Raw genomic sequence first — 14,037 nt, 5'->3', positions numbered from 1 at the left:
CATCCCCACCGTCACATGATAACAATTCAGGCCCTTGGCAACCAGCATACGACATTTGCCATATCCAGGGATATCATGGTTTCAATCTTCCCAGCCAAATTTCACCTAGCAAAGTCATGGATTAACTTAATGACCAGTTGGTTAACATAAAACTCAGTGATTTGCTTAACAACTATGGTAAAAAATAATCCCAAGGGTGCTTTTTTCAAGAGGCAAATAGACTTTCTGTTTCTTCTTTGAAGATGTTTTGCTTCTCATACAAGAAGCTTCTTCAGCTCTGACTGGATGGTGGGGAATGGAAGGATTTGTACCTATATATGGTATATAGAATGGAAGGATTTATACCTATATTAAATCCTTCCATTCCTCACCATCCAGTCAGAGCTGAAGAAGCTTCTTGAAAGAGAGGTGAAACGTCTTCAAAAAAGAACAAGAAAGTCCAGTTGCCTCTTGAAAAAATCACCTTTGGGACAACTATGGATGACTGAGAATCTCCATAGGCATATGGCAAAATCCATAAATTTGGGTACAACTCATTTAATAAAAGCTTTGCTTAGCAACAGAAATTGTAGTCGTAAGTCAAGAAGTAGTTCAATCGTTGAGTCCTGCTTGCTCTATATATTTCTCTTCTATACATAACATCTAGCAATACTATCTAGTATAGGATGAAAATAAATGAGAAGCCAAAAGAAATGAAGGTGAATGTTTTGGAAGGGAGGTAAAGAAAATGGGAACATTTCTTTTCTTACATTTTCCTGTTCTGGGCAGTAAGTAATTTGTTTAATTTGCTTAATTAATTTACTTATGCAAAAAGTAATTTTGTTTAATTCCACAAAAACTTTTGCTGGGTGTAGGTGCTGAAAAAAATGAGTAAGTAAAGTTGATTTTAGGCCATTTCATTGAATAGACTTTTCAGCTTTTGTATCTGCTTCACGTGTTTTTGGACAAATCAACAATCTATTTGCAATTCATCAACGTGTAACACTAACAAATGCCATATTTCAAAGTTTAAAGCTACAGTTTTAAGTCAGTACACCTTAAAACACAAATCTCATCATTGATTCTGAAAGAGAATCTTATGTAAACTAAGCAATTGCCCCAATTCTTCTAAAAATCCCCAAATCCCACAATAATCCCATCAGAGAGTGTCATTAATAAATCACAGAAGGAGAATTTATATGGGAGTACTTGAAAATGCCCCAAACTTTGTACATATTTAGTTATACATTTGTGATTGAACGTTGATCAACTTACTCCTCATATTCAACTTCTTCATCAGACATGGTGGAAGTTATTAGGTTTTATCTAAAAGAAAGAAATAGATAAGCCATATGTTTTTGAGTTTTTTTCTTTGCAGGTAAGAAAGATTATGGAATTAAGTCTCATATATTATCTCTGACAAATGTCTATGGAATGGCTATTAATAAACCACTTTCATTGCCATAATTATAACAATCACAGTCATCTCTATTTTAGCATTCCTATTATGATCATTTTCAGCACATTGTCTCAGTCTTAATGACAGCAATAATGAAATAGTTAATAATGGTATGCTTAACCCTCTGGGCCAGTGCCTGTTGCTCTAGAGAGCTCATTCTAAATCCATGTGGAATCCTTTGGCCTTTTATGGTATGGATTGTAGTCAGAGCCAGTAAAGAGACAAAGAAGGACTGTGATTAAAGACAGCAGGCTGGGTATGCAGGAATAAGGTTAGGGGAGATAATAGTTTCCATCTCAATCTATTTTTAATGCTTGCTGAGCCCAGAAGGGAATACAAGTCGTTTCCAATGAAGCAACCTAGCCAACATGAGCATCATGTTTATGGAAGAGGAGACCAGCATATCTGGAGGAAACCAGGTTTTAGATGGATATTAGAATATAATTGGATGCTTCGTAGGAGAAAATCTGGGAAGTAACTCCATCTTTCTTTTTATTGAATGGGGTTATTTTCTCACACAAGGCTTCCACTGGCTGAACTGGGTTGCCCCTGTTTTCATTTATATCTTGCCCTCACAACCATTTTTGGACCTGGGATTGTGTTGAGCATTTCAGTACAGTCACATGTTGGAGGCTAAACCTAATGAGGAAGGCCCAGAACGAAAATGGCATATTTTATTTAAATTGAATGAGAATTACACTGATATTGTACTTAATAGTGTCCTCTTCATTGCATTAAGGATTACATTTAAAGAGCAGATTCTGAACAGAATTGTCATTATCAGAGATAACTTTTGTGATAAAAATGAATGTATGGCCTAGCATGTTTTTATTTCCAACAATACCTCTTTGGATAACTGATGTACTATTTAGCTCTCACCTTTTCTGCTTTCCCGTTTTATCTTCCCAGGCCAGCAATTGTTTGAGGTAGATTAGACAGAAAAATAGTTATGGGCTCAAACCCAGCCAGCAAGGTATGTGACTGTGTAAGTAGAACTTTGAACCTGATTTTTTCCTACTAACTAGACTATGATGGTTATTTAGTGCAAATGTTCACTATTTGTATATTTAGCAGAACTGCACATTGCCCAGTTACAAGTTTAAAGGGGTTGTCAATCTGGCTTAATTTTCTTGGCCACCTTCCAACAAATAGTCTATCTTTATTAGGAGGCAAAATTTCTATGCTAGTTGGTCTTCACATCAAGGAAATGCAAGACTGTGTTTATATCCTAGGCCATTTGGAAAATCTTTTGGAATAAGTCAGGTGTGGGATTCTACTGGTTATGTCTGGCTCTGTAGAACTGTTAGCTCTGAACAGCAGCAGACATAGAACTGGTTCTGTGTCTACTACTGTTTTGGCCCACCCACCCACCTGTGCTCTTATCTGACCTTTATTTCCTGCTTTTTCTACCTTAGCTGCTTTGCGCGGCACAGCTTAGATTGAAAAAGCAGGAAAAAAGTGCTTTTTCAAACGCTGTGCACCCGCGCACAGTGCTACTCAGCTGTCCAGGCAGCAAGCTGATGACAATTCACACGTGCGCGCGCAAATTGTAAATCTTCGAACTGTAGTTACACTGGTCAGATCCAACCCCTGGAATAAGTGATTTGGACCTCACTGAAGTGCAACACATCTGCATTTTTAAATGTGGTGCTATAATGACAGAGAGTTTTCCAAAGTATACAATGATGCCTCCAAATTGTTCTTGAAAAGAATATCACTCGCATACAGTATATCAATAGCTGAAACTATAGAGAGTTTGTGTTTTCAGGGTGTGGGTCAAAAGAGAAAGAAGGAAGATTTGATATAACTTGTGAGAAATCCTAAAATGGAGTGACAAAGCACCAGAAAGAAAATATTTCAGAATATTTTTTTTTTGCCAAATAATTATTGCAAACAATTGTAGATAATATTGGAATAAAGAAGTATGTACTTGTAATATAAAATGTACCCTGTGTGACTATATTGAGAATCTATCCCAGTCTGTGTGATGAAATAAACAATGTTAGATATCCTGTAACGAATGTTTAAGTAAAATATAGTACCTCTATATTAATATAGAAATATAATATGTAACAACTCTTCCAGAGAATTGACACTATTTATTATACTAGAGTTAGCAGCTTCTGAACAATATCAAAACTTGTAGCAATATAAAAAATTAAAATATAAAAAAGATTTAGAATACATACATTTTACTAGGAGGACTTAAATTTGTTATGATTGTCCAGGAAAGATAAGTCCAGGCTGACTTACAGTATCTGAGTGCTTTGGTAATGTTCACACACACATCCATCCATGGTTTAATGGGCTACAGTTTAGTGACTTAATTGTCTGGGTTCCCATCATAAACTAATCACTCGAGCTAGATTTTCAAAATCTAGCATCAAGTCACAAATTACTGGTCCTCCTTTAGCTTAGTAGTTTAGGCAAATGATGAACAACTTATATAAACTTTGGATCACATAGCCTTTGGGTTCAGTAGCAGGTTCATTTACAAGAAATCTCTACTGGGTATAGTAGTGGCTGAATATGGTAGAAGAATGAATGTAGCATTTCACTGTTCCAGTTAGGGCTGTCTCATGGCCAGGGTAAAAGATCAGTACGATACAAATGGGACAGGACCTCAGATGGATACTGATAGCTATTGCATCTTTCTTTTCTTTGACTCTTCCCCTCAGTTGCCCCCAATTACAGCCAATAATTATTAGGTAAAAAATGAAAATAATAGAAAGCATTTAGCCAATATATAATTTCCTCATCTAAAATATTGGAAGATCTACTAAAGGACATTTAAGCTTCAGGGGAAAACATTTAGATGTTAAGTTGTCCCTTTTCCAGTTGGTGATATATAAATAAAATTAAACTAGTTTCAATTGGTTTTCTTTTGAAAAATGATATTGATTTTAAAATTGACTGCTACTTGGTTACTCTTCTATAGTACCCCAGGTCTCCTTGAAGAGGGTCCATTTAGGATTAAACTGAGTGTGAGAATAGAAATAATATTCTCTCAAGTCCTTCACTTCCAAATTAGTTTGTCTTGGAAGTCTGCTTCATATTAAGCTCCAATTGTGGAAGTCAAGAAAGGAATGAGGGCGTTGAACCCAAGAGCATTATATCTGAAGAGGGATTGAAACCTTACACGAGTTGTCCCAAATAGCATTGACACAGGAAGTATAGTTAGTTATCATTGTCTTTTGTTAGCTTAGTGATTATCCGCATTCAAACCTCTGTGTCCCTTCATCCTTCAAATTCTGATTTGCCCTACTATTGAACAAGGTTCACTCAGTGCCTTTGTGCTGTACAGAATAGCCTTGAGGAAGGATCCTACTACAGATTTTGTACTTGTACGAAAGAGCGGTTAAGGCCAACTTTCTCCACATTCCTCACACATCTTTTTGGACTTCATTTGACACAACCAAAGGGGGCAGGGCCTTTTGTGCTCTCATTGGAAGCAGCTGTTGTAAAAGGTCAGACATACTTTGGAAGCGCTATTGTTTCTCAGTTTCCAGTTTGAATCTGCTCCCTCTGGGTTAGGTCTTTAAATAACTTTGACCATGCTGGGGTGGCATCTGTATAACTTGCCAAGACAGAACCATTGTCTCCTGCTATTGTTCGGTTGACCCCAAAGATGGGATTCAATCACTTACCAAGTGAGTTGAACTATGTAATGGAGGTTTTTCTTAAAATAGTAACAGAAGCATAGAATTGTAAGGGCTTAAAGAGACCCTTGTAAAACCAATGACATGATTTCTCTGATGCAGCATTAAATACGTTTTCTACCTGAATTTAAGAGGGGAACTCTAATAATTCAATTATTTACTTGTCTGGCAAAGGAACTGAGACAAACGTCTTATATGTTGGGTTGTCATAATACATAAATGTAAGCAATTCTCTCTCCTGCTGATTTCCTTTGGACAAAGGTAGTCAGTCTACCCAATTCAGAGAATAGAAGGCATCCATTCAACTCAATTCTTACACCTAATTCAAGCGCACTGCAATGCTGAATTTGATTACTGAGAATTAAGTCCCACTGAAATCAATGGGCATCTTTTCCTGTAAAAGCACATGTTTGCATCCTTAACTGGAGTAGAGTTCTACAAGAACTTAATGGGGTTCAGTGAGAGACTAAGGACAAACCAACAACAATGAATTAATTCAAACATAGCCAATGTTCTACTACAGCTTCGCTTCTCTCTCTCTTTTTAACCAACAGGCTCTTCAGTGGGAAAAAAATATGAAAACCATGATCTAGAGGTCTTTCTCCCTTTCACCTAACTACAGAAGAAACATGGGTCATTGATTCCTTCCCTCCCTACCTCCTACCCCACTGTTTTCCTATGATGGTGTCTTCATTACCTTCTTAACTCTGGAATGTGATAAACTTTCAATGCATTAATTCATTCTGCTGCATATTTGAGCAAAGTATTTCATACATCACATTCAGATTTACTTTCTGTTTTTAAAATCATGATTAGTTGAAACCTTAAAAGGAAGGTTTGCACAGAAGGTCAAGCCATCAATGTCTGCCTTAAAATACTGCACTTCCTGCAAATCAATCAACCATGGCTTAGTGACATATGAGAAGCCAGCTATTATCGTGACAACACCATCATATTAATGCCAAAAAAGGTTGTCTGCTTCCCTTCTTGCAATGGGGAGCATTTTGGGGTTGAGTCACAAGCATACAGGATAGCAAATTTTAGGCCCTACAATTATGTGGCTAACATTGGCAGAAGATTGGTCAGGAGTGACATCTGATTGTTTAGTTTTTGCCTCAGTCTATAGTCAAACCCTAACAGTATGCTTAGGTTATGGTTTATTTTGTGATGAGAAATTAAGCAATAAGGCTAATTCAATATCTAAGGGGCTGCCACAAAGAAGAGGAGGTCAACCTACTCTCCAAAGCACCTGAAGTCAGGGCACGAAGCAATGGATGGAAACTAATCAAGGAGAGAATCTAGAATTAAGGATAACTATTCTGACAGTTAGAACAACTAATCAGTGGAATGACTCGCCTCCGGAAATTGTGGGTGCTCCAACTCTGGAAGTTTTTAAGAAGAGTTTGGAGAACATTTATCTGAAATGGTAAAGAATTTCCTGCCTGAGCAGGAACAAGCATACCTCCGAGGTCTCTTCCAACTATGTTAATCTGTTAATAAAGTCAAAATTCAATAGCAACCATGGATGGTATGGAGAAAAAATAACTCAACCTGAGATGAGTTTCTATACATTCTGAGATGGGAATGACCCTTACTGGCCTTTAGATAGACAGAAACTTTTTATCAATATGTGGATATGAGCCTAATGCTAATACTACCCAACATTTCACGTATGAAAATTGAGGGATGTGTCTAATATTTATTTATTTATTTTTTACATTTCTATACTATCTAACCTATCTCACCAAAGTGGCTCTAGGGAATGCTTCCGTTCTTATGAGAAAAAAAATCAGTGACTCTAAGTTCTCATGGAGAGTGACCTTAGTCTCTAAAACTTCATGACTGGGTTCAACAGTAGGGAAATGTAGACTAGAATGGAGTGATCGTTGAAACATTAAAAAACCCCACCACAATTAACATTTTGTGTCTTGTGTGAACTTATTCAATCTCTAATCATTTATATGATTTTTGACTTCATACCCAATATTGTTTTGTTCTTCTTTTAGGGAAAAATGTCTTCCTCCCTCCCTCTTTCTCTGGAGGAAATGTACAGAGAAAGAAGTTATATATGAAGCACAATTCTCTGAAATTATGCTGCTATTGCTCAAAATATGTTTATGTATTTCAGTACAAAGTCCAGTATCCTGGACTTTGGAAAAAAACAAACAGTTGTGCTGTAAAGAGCATTTAATTTCTGTGCATGGATATTTCTCTGCACATATTGAGCATGACTTTAATTTTTTTATTATTCAGTTTGAGTGTCACCAGGGCAGCAGTGAAAGAAGCTCAAGAGCCAAAGAAATTCAGTTTGGAATACAATTCCTAACCAGCTTTGTGAGGGGAGATAAGTATCTTAGGATTTTGGGTGGAATCTGAGAAGGAGGTTCAGCTGTGAGCTATATTAGGCATTTTAACTGAACTGGACAGTCATTGAAAGAAAAAGCACCTGCAACAAATGTGGATGTTATAAATTTCCAGGCTCAGTCAGAAGGAATTTTGGGATTTATATGATACATTATACAAGAGACTGAATCTTGAAGGGTAGCTGTTGCAGTTAGTGAACTCAAGAACTGCAGATATAGGTTTATAGGATTTTTCTGTTTTTTACTGGCTCTTCATTTGTTTCTGACTCTGAACCAAGCACTGTTTTTAACTTCTAAATCCCTGCATATTTAAAGCCCAGCTCTGCTCCAGCATGCCCAGTCATAATGCCGTAGGAGGTAGCGCACAGTCACTCCTCTGCTCGATATTATTAATTATAGAGACATCTAGTAGAAGGGAAGGGAAGAAGGATGGATGTAAGGAAGGGAGGGAGGAAAAAAGGAAGGAAAGAAGGAAAGCTGAAGCACCAGCCTCAAGTTTAATCTGTATTTCAAATAATGTATTTGGATTTCAAGAAGATCCCAGAGTAATTTCTGGTGAGAGCAAATGATGGCTGGTTGCATCCCTGTGAAAGCAGGCCATTTACCAGATAACGGAATGGGAAGAGGAGATGAAATAATGGAAAATATCTTAGGGTGAGACATTGTGGGGACCCTGGAAAACAATAGAAGGGAAAAGGAGAAATATGGGGGAATTGAAGTCAGGCCCATTGGGACCTGGAAGAAGTCATTGACAGAAAGACAGTCTTAATAAACTCCCTATAAATGAGATTAGCAAATTCCTCAGACTGGTCCCAGATGAGTATGGAAAATCCATTCCTGAAATCGGCATAGCTCGCTCTTTCCTAGCTTTGTGAGGCTGCACACCTGAAAAGCTGGAGAGGAACACCTTTACCAGTTGACTAGGAAGTGCTTTAGGATTGCCTAGCTCTCATGCGAGCCATGTTGGGAGCGTGTCCCTAATACCCTTGCCACATTCCAAGATTTCCATTGTGCCCATACAATTGAGGGATCTCTTCTTCTAAATCAGGAATATGTAATCATGTTGGCTGAAGAATTCTGGGAGCTGAAGTCCCCAAGTCTGAAAGTTGCCAAGAATGGACATTCCTGTTCTAAATCATGGAGAAATTTTATTGGTGTTTAAGAGTTGGCAACAACTTGATAACACATAATCCCTTCTAAAGGGTCGTCTCTTCATCTACAATATTTTTTTGAAGTTTCACTCTTGTCTTTCTCTGCCTACTTAATAGAACAATGGAGTTGGAAGGGACCTTGGAAGTCTTCTAACCGAAACCCTTGCTCAAGCAGGAATCCCAGGCAAATGGTTTTCTGATCATTCTTTAAAATCTCCAGTGTTGGAGCACTTGCAACTTCTGGAGGAAAGGCATTCCACCGGTTAATTGTTCTGACAGGAAATTTCCCCTTAGTTCTAGTTCTCATTTTTACTCCTTGCCTTCACATTTGAGTGAGTTAATGATGAAAAGGCCTTTTCAGTAACACATTCCTTGGAAACATGTAATGGAAAATACCCCTTAGAAATATGCACCATGTGCCAACCATTGTTCTCCTGCTGCCCTGGATTTTTTCACTTCATTTTAATAATCTAGTAAGAGGATATTAATATTTTCCTCTTTGACTTTTATGGTAGGTCGTGGGTGCTCAGCTAATTCAGTTATTTTCTGTGTTTCATTCTCTATATTGTTTGATTCTATTCTTAAACCAAATAACCCATTCATGCTTCACTCTCTTTTTAATTAAATTTGGACTTCCTGTAACTATTGTTAATCATTTTACATAATAAGTACATATAAAAGCAGAGTATGAATTTTGATCAGGTAAAAAAATAAAAGTTAATGCCTGGTCATTCTATTTCATAGACTCTGCATAGTAAACATTCAACACTAAAATAATCTATGAAACAGATTGACCAGGCACCAACATTCACTTTTATTTTTGGCAGAAAATCAGGTTAGTCAGTATAAGAGATATAACTAAACACTAAAATCTAATTCAGTTAGAGGGCTATTCCTACTGCAGAGCAGTCAAATACCTACTTTTTGGAGAAGGAATGAGGCTGGAGTCAGCTGTTACTTAAATCTATGAGGGAGGGAGGAAGGAAGGAAGGAAGGAAGGAAGGAAGGAAGGAAGGAAGGAAGGAAGGAAGGAAGGAAGGAAGGAAGGAAGGAAGGAAGGAAGTGAGTCCAAGGTAGCCTAAGGCAATGTATTGAGCTTATACAAAGACTCACCTTGTCTCTATGTAAGCTCTATACACCCCAAGCATGCAGATCAAATGTCACCCCACACAGGCACCCATAGGCATTGCTAGGTCCCCACATGCTAGTCTCCCTCCTATCCTCACCTGGAAGCAGAAGGGTCAAAGATCTCGCTGGCTCTACTGAGCAAGCACTGGCTTCTCCAGGAGCAGGGGTAGCTTGGCAAGTTGGGAGCCCTTATAATGAGGTAACCAGATACCCCTCTCTCTCTTCCTCCCCACTGGCCCACACCCCTCATATGGGATTGCTGTGATTTGTGGAGAGGAAAATGACAACGGGTATGAGGTTGATCCTGCATTCCCCGGGACAGAATGTGCAGGATCGTAAAGGAACAAAAGAAGGTCCTGAAAACGGAGATTGTTCTCCTTGGAAGCAGGCAGGGAAGGGTTCAGTTGTCTTCTCTTGCACCCATCGGAAGCCCTTTTCAAATGTTACAACATCTGAAGTTCTGCTATTTTTAAACAGTTTTTCTACCCATGGCTTAAGCAACAAATAAGGCTGAGTTCTTAATAGGGTTTTAATTTTAACGCTGCCGTAGTTCTACTTTTTCTTTCCTTCCTTTTCCTGTTTTCACTGAAGTTTATTACAAAACACAAAGACACCAAAGATAATAAAATAACAGGAGAAGATAAAGAAGGGGAAAAGGTGTGTAGGGTAAAGAAATTTTAAAAAAACAATGACTTCCAACTTTTTTCAGTGCAGTTAAATAAAAAATACAGGTTGCAACAGTTCGCTCGATGACTGTTTGAAGATAAAACAGCACTAAAAATGTGACTTATGACCATTTTTCACACTTACGACCGTTGTAGCATCCTCATGGCCACGTGATTTACATTTGGATGCTTGACAACTGACTCACATGTATAATGGTTGCAGTGCCCCAGGGTCATGTGATTCTCTTTTGTGACCTTCTGACATGCAAAGTCAGTGGGGAAACCAAGTTCACTTAACAACCGTGTTACTAATTTAACAACTGCAGTGATTTACTTAACAAATATGGCAAGAAAAGTCATAAAATGTGTGTGTGTGGTTTGTGTATATATGTGTGTATATATATACACACACACACAAACATATATATATAATAATTTTTCTTTAATAAACATAAAAAAACTCAATATCTATCTGAACAGCATATTGTCTGGGTATAATTAATTTTGAACAACAATAAGTCAATAAGCATAATGATAATCATATCACATAATAATAGTAACATTGGATTATCCATACTAGAAATCTTTCCTTATATAGTTAATCATTCCCTTAATCTCTTTAATTTCTAACTCCTGTTTCTGTTAGCTAACCATTGTAAAACAGGTCCCCTGTTTAAAAAGTATTCAGATTCTTCCTTTATTTTTAGTATTAATCTGTCCGTCTCTGTGCATTCTAATATTTTTATAACAGTTTTATAAGAGTTTTTTTAATAATCATGGCTGTATATTTATTTTTTAATTTTATTTATTTATTTTGATTTGTCAATCGCTTACAAGGTAATAGGTATAAGTATATACATAGTTATGAATACATGAAATGGATACGTATAAGAAAAATAAAAGAAACAATAGGACAGGGATGGTAGGCATGTTGGTGGACATATGCACGCCCCCTACAGACCTCCTAGGAAAGGGGTGAGGTCAATAGTAGACAGTCTAAGGTTAAAGTTTTTGGGGTTTGGGGAAGAAACCACAGAGTCAGGTAGAGTATTCCAGACATTGACCACTCTGTTGCTGAAGTCATATTTCCTGCAATCAAGTTTGGTGCAGTTAACATTGAGTTTGTATCTATTGTGTTCTCTTGTGTTGTTATGGTTGACGCTGAAGTATTCATTGACAGGTAAGTCATTGCAATGTATGATTTTATATACCATACTTAGATCAGACTGAAGACGGCGTAATTCAAGGTTTCCTAGGTCTAGAATTTCAAGTCTGGTGGCATAAGGTGTTCTACAATGAGTAGAGGAGTGGAGAACTCTTCTTATGAAATATTTCTGGACTTTTTCAACTGTGCTAATATCAGATACATAATGTGGGTTCCAGACCGATGAGCTGTATTCGAGTATTGGTCTAGCAAATGTTTTGTATGCTCTAGTTAGTAGTGTGATATTACCGGAGAAAAAGCTACGTAGGATTAGGTTAACAACTCTCAATGCCTTTTTGGCTATGTAGTTATAGTGGGCTCTAGTAATTAGATCATTAGAGATGAGTATTCCAAGGTCCTTTACAGAGCTTGGATCATCAACAAGGTCTTGACTATTCAGCTTGTATTTTATTTTCTGATTTTATTTTATTTTTGCCAATATGTAAGACAGAGCATTTATTTTTTGAGATTTGAAGTTGCCATTTGATCGACCATTCTGATACATAGTCGATCTTTTTGAAGAGTAGCAGTATTGTCTGTGGTATTGAACAGCTTTATATCATCAGCGAAGAGAACGCAGTTGCTCTTAATGTGATCACAGAGGTCATTTATGTAGAGAATGAAGAAAGTTGGTCCTAGAAGTTGGCCTTGGGGGATACCACTATTGTTAAGGACTACCTGCACAATTACAACCTCAAATTTTGGCTTTACATATTTAGTAAGGACTAGCCATTTCTGAGGGACGCGGTGACTCATTGACTAAGATGCTGAGCTTGTCAATCAAAAAGTCAGCAGTTCGGCGGTTCAAGTCCCTAGTGCCACATAACAGAGTGAGCTCCTGTTACTTGTCCCAGCTTCTGTCAAAGCAAAAGCATGTAAAAATAAAAGTAAAAATATAGGGACCACTTTGGTGGGAAGGTAACAGAGTTCTGCGCGCCTTCGGCATTTAGTCATGCCGGCCACATGATGACGGAGACAGCGCCGGCTCTTCGGCTTTGTAACGGAGATGAACAGTAGAGCTGGAAATGACAAACACGTATGCGCTAGGGGAACCATTACCTTCACCTTTAGCCATCACTATTACCACAAAATAATCTAATTATCCAAATCTGAAATCAAAGTTTCATTATTATTTTTCTGTTTCAAGTCCAGACGTAGTTTCCAAGTGGAAACCAAGCTGGATAAATTCTTTTCTTTGATTAAAACAGTTTTGCAATCTCTGCTCATTCTACCACTTCTTCCCTAATAGTTCTACTTTTTCAAATGTCTGTGCCATTCTTCTGGCAACAGAATAAAGCAACTGGGCTGTTGCCTTTTCATTTCATATTTATTCAGCTTCCAATATAGCCTTGCAGCCTTGAAATTCCACCGCTGAACAAATACTAGGGAGATCTGACAGGTCCTGAGGCTGAACAATTGTTTAGTTTCGTTTACTTTATTGCCATTGCACCTCATACAATGAAATCAAACACCGTCTTCAGTGCACATCATGACCATGACCATGAAAATAAAGACAAACACACATCCTTCACCCTCCATACACTGAACTGAAAACTCGCGACACCGCACCAATACTGCACTACACAGCAGAATTCAAAAGAGCTACTGCCCTGGGATTGAAGCTGTTTTTCAGCCTATTTGTCCTTGTTTTTATTATTCTGTACCATCTGCCAGATAGTAATAGTTCAAAAAAAGGATTCCCAGGATAAGATGGATCTTTGAGAATGTTTTGAACTTTCTTAAGGCAGCGGGAGCTATAAAGCTCTTCCAAAGAGAGGAGAGGGCAACCAATGATCTTCTGGACAACGACATTAACCCTCTGGAGTGCTTTCCTATCTGCCATTGTGCAATTGGCAATCCATACAGAGGTGCAGTAAATTAAGATATTCTCTATAGTGCAGCGGTAGAAGGTCACCAGCAGTTTTTCATTCAGTTGTTGTTTTCTGAGAAGATAGTATAATCTCTGTTGAGCCCTTTTGACCAGGGCTGCAATGTGAGCACCCCAGGTCAGGTCCTCTTTTAGGGTAACACCCAGAAACTTAAAACTGGACACTTGCTCCATTCGGTCTCCATTGATAAGCAAGGGCTGCATGTCTGATCTGTTCCTTCTATAGTCCACTATAAGCTCCTTGGTCTTATTGGTGTTGAGGACCAAGTTATTGTCTCCACACCATGAAAGCAACTGGTCCACCTCATCTCAAAAGGCAGACTCATTCCTCCCCCCAAGATGAATCCCACCACTGTTGTATCATCTGCAAATTTAGCAATATAGCGTCTTCTGTAGATCTATTTCTTCTGTATGCAAACTGGTGTTTATTAAATGTATGAGGAACACCAGAAATGATGTGCCGGCAGACCAATTTCTCAAAGCACTTCATGATGATAGGATTGAGTGCCACTGGTCTGTAATCGTTGAGGTTATTGATAGG

General features: G+C 37.9%; 1 protein-coding gene across 6 annotated transcripts in view; it reads right to left on the bottom strand.

Annotated features, from left to right (window-relative positions):
• TNNT1 (troponin T1, slow skeletal type) overlaps positions 1 to 10,002 on the bottom strand; it is a 47,698-nt gene extending 37,696 nt beyond the window's left edge. For 3 of the 6 annotated variants that reach the window (XM_087915234.1, XM_087915238.1, XM_087915239.1), the window contains exons 1-3: positions 9,838 to 9,897; positions 9,533 to 9,575; positions 1,241 to 1,305 (exon numbers count right to left, since the gene is read on the bottom strand). The gene's annotated coding sequence lies outside the window, so the exon portion shown is untranslated. Of the gene's footprint in view, positions 1 to 1,240; positions 1,306 to 9,532; positions 9,576 to 9,837 lie in introns of all 6 variants that reach the window. The other 3 variants (XM_087915233.1, XM_087915235.1, XM_087915236.1) reach the window with 1 other exon arrangement.
• Between the last annotated feature and the right edge of the window lie 4,035 nt (positions 10,003 to 14,037).

Source organism: Pseudonaja textilis, chromosome Z (genome assembly GCF_049901715.1).
Source record: "Pseudonaja textilis isolate UNSWEBS1 chromosome Z, rPseTex1.2, whole genome shotgun sequence".
Taxonomy (NCBI): domain Eukaryota; kingdom Metazoa; phylum Chordata; class Lepidosauria; order Squamata; family Elapidae; genus Pseudonaja; species Pseudonaja textilis.
The sequence above is the reverse complement of the archived record's forward strand: the minus strand, read 5'-3'. Positions and strand labels throughout refer to the sequence as shown.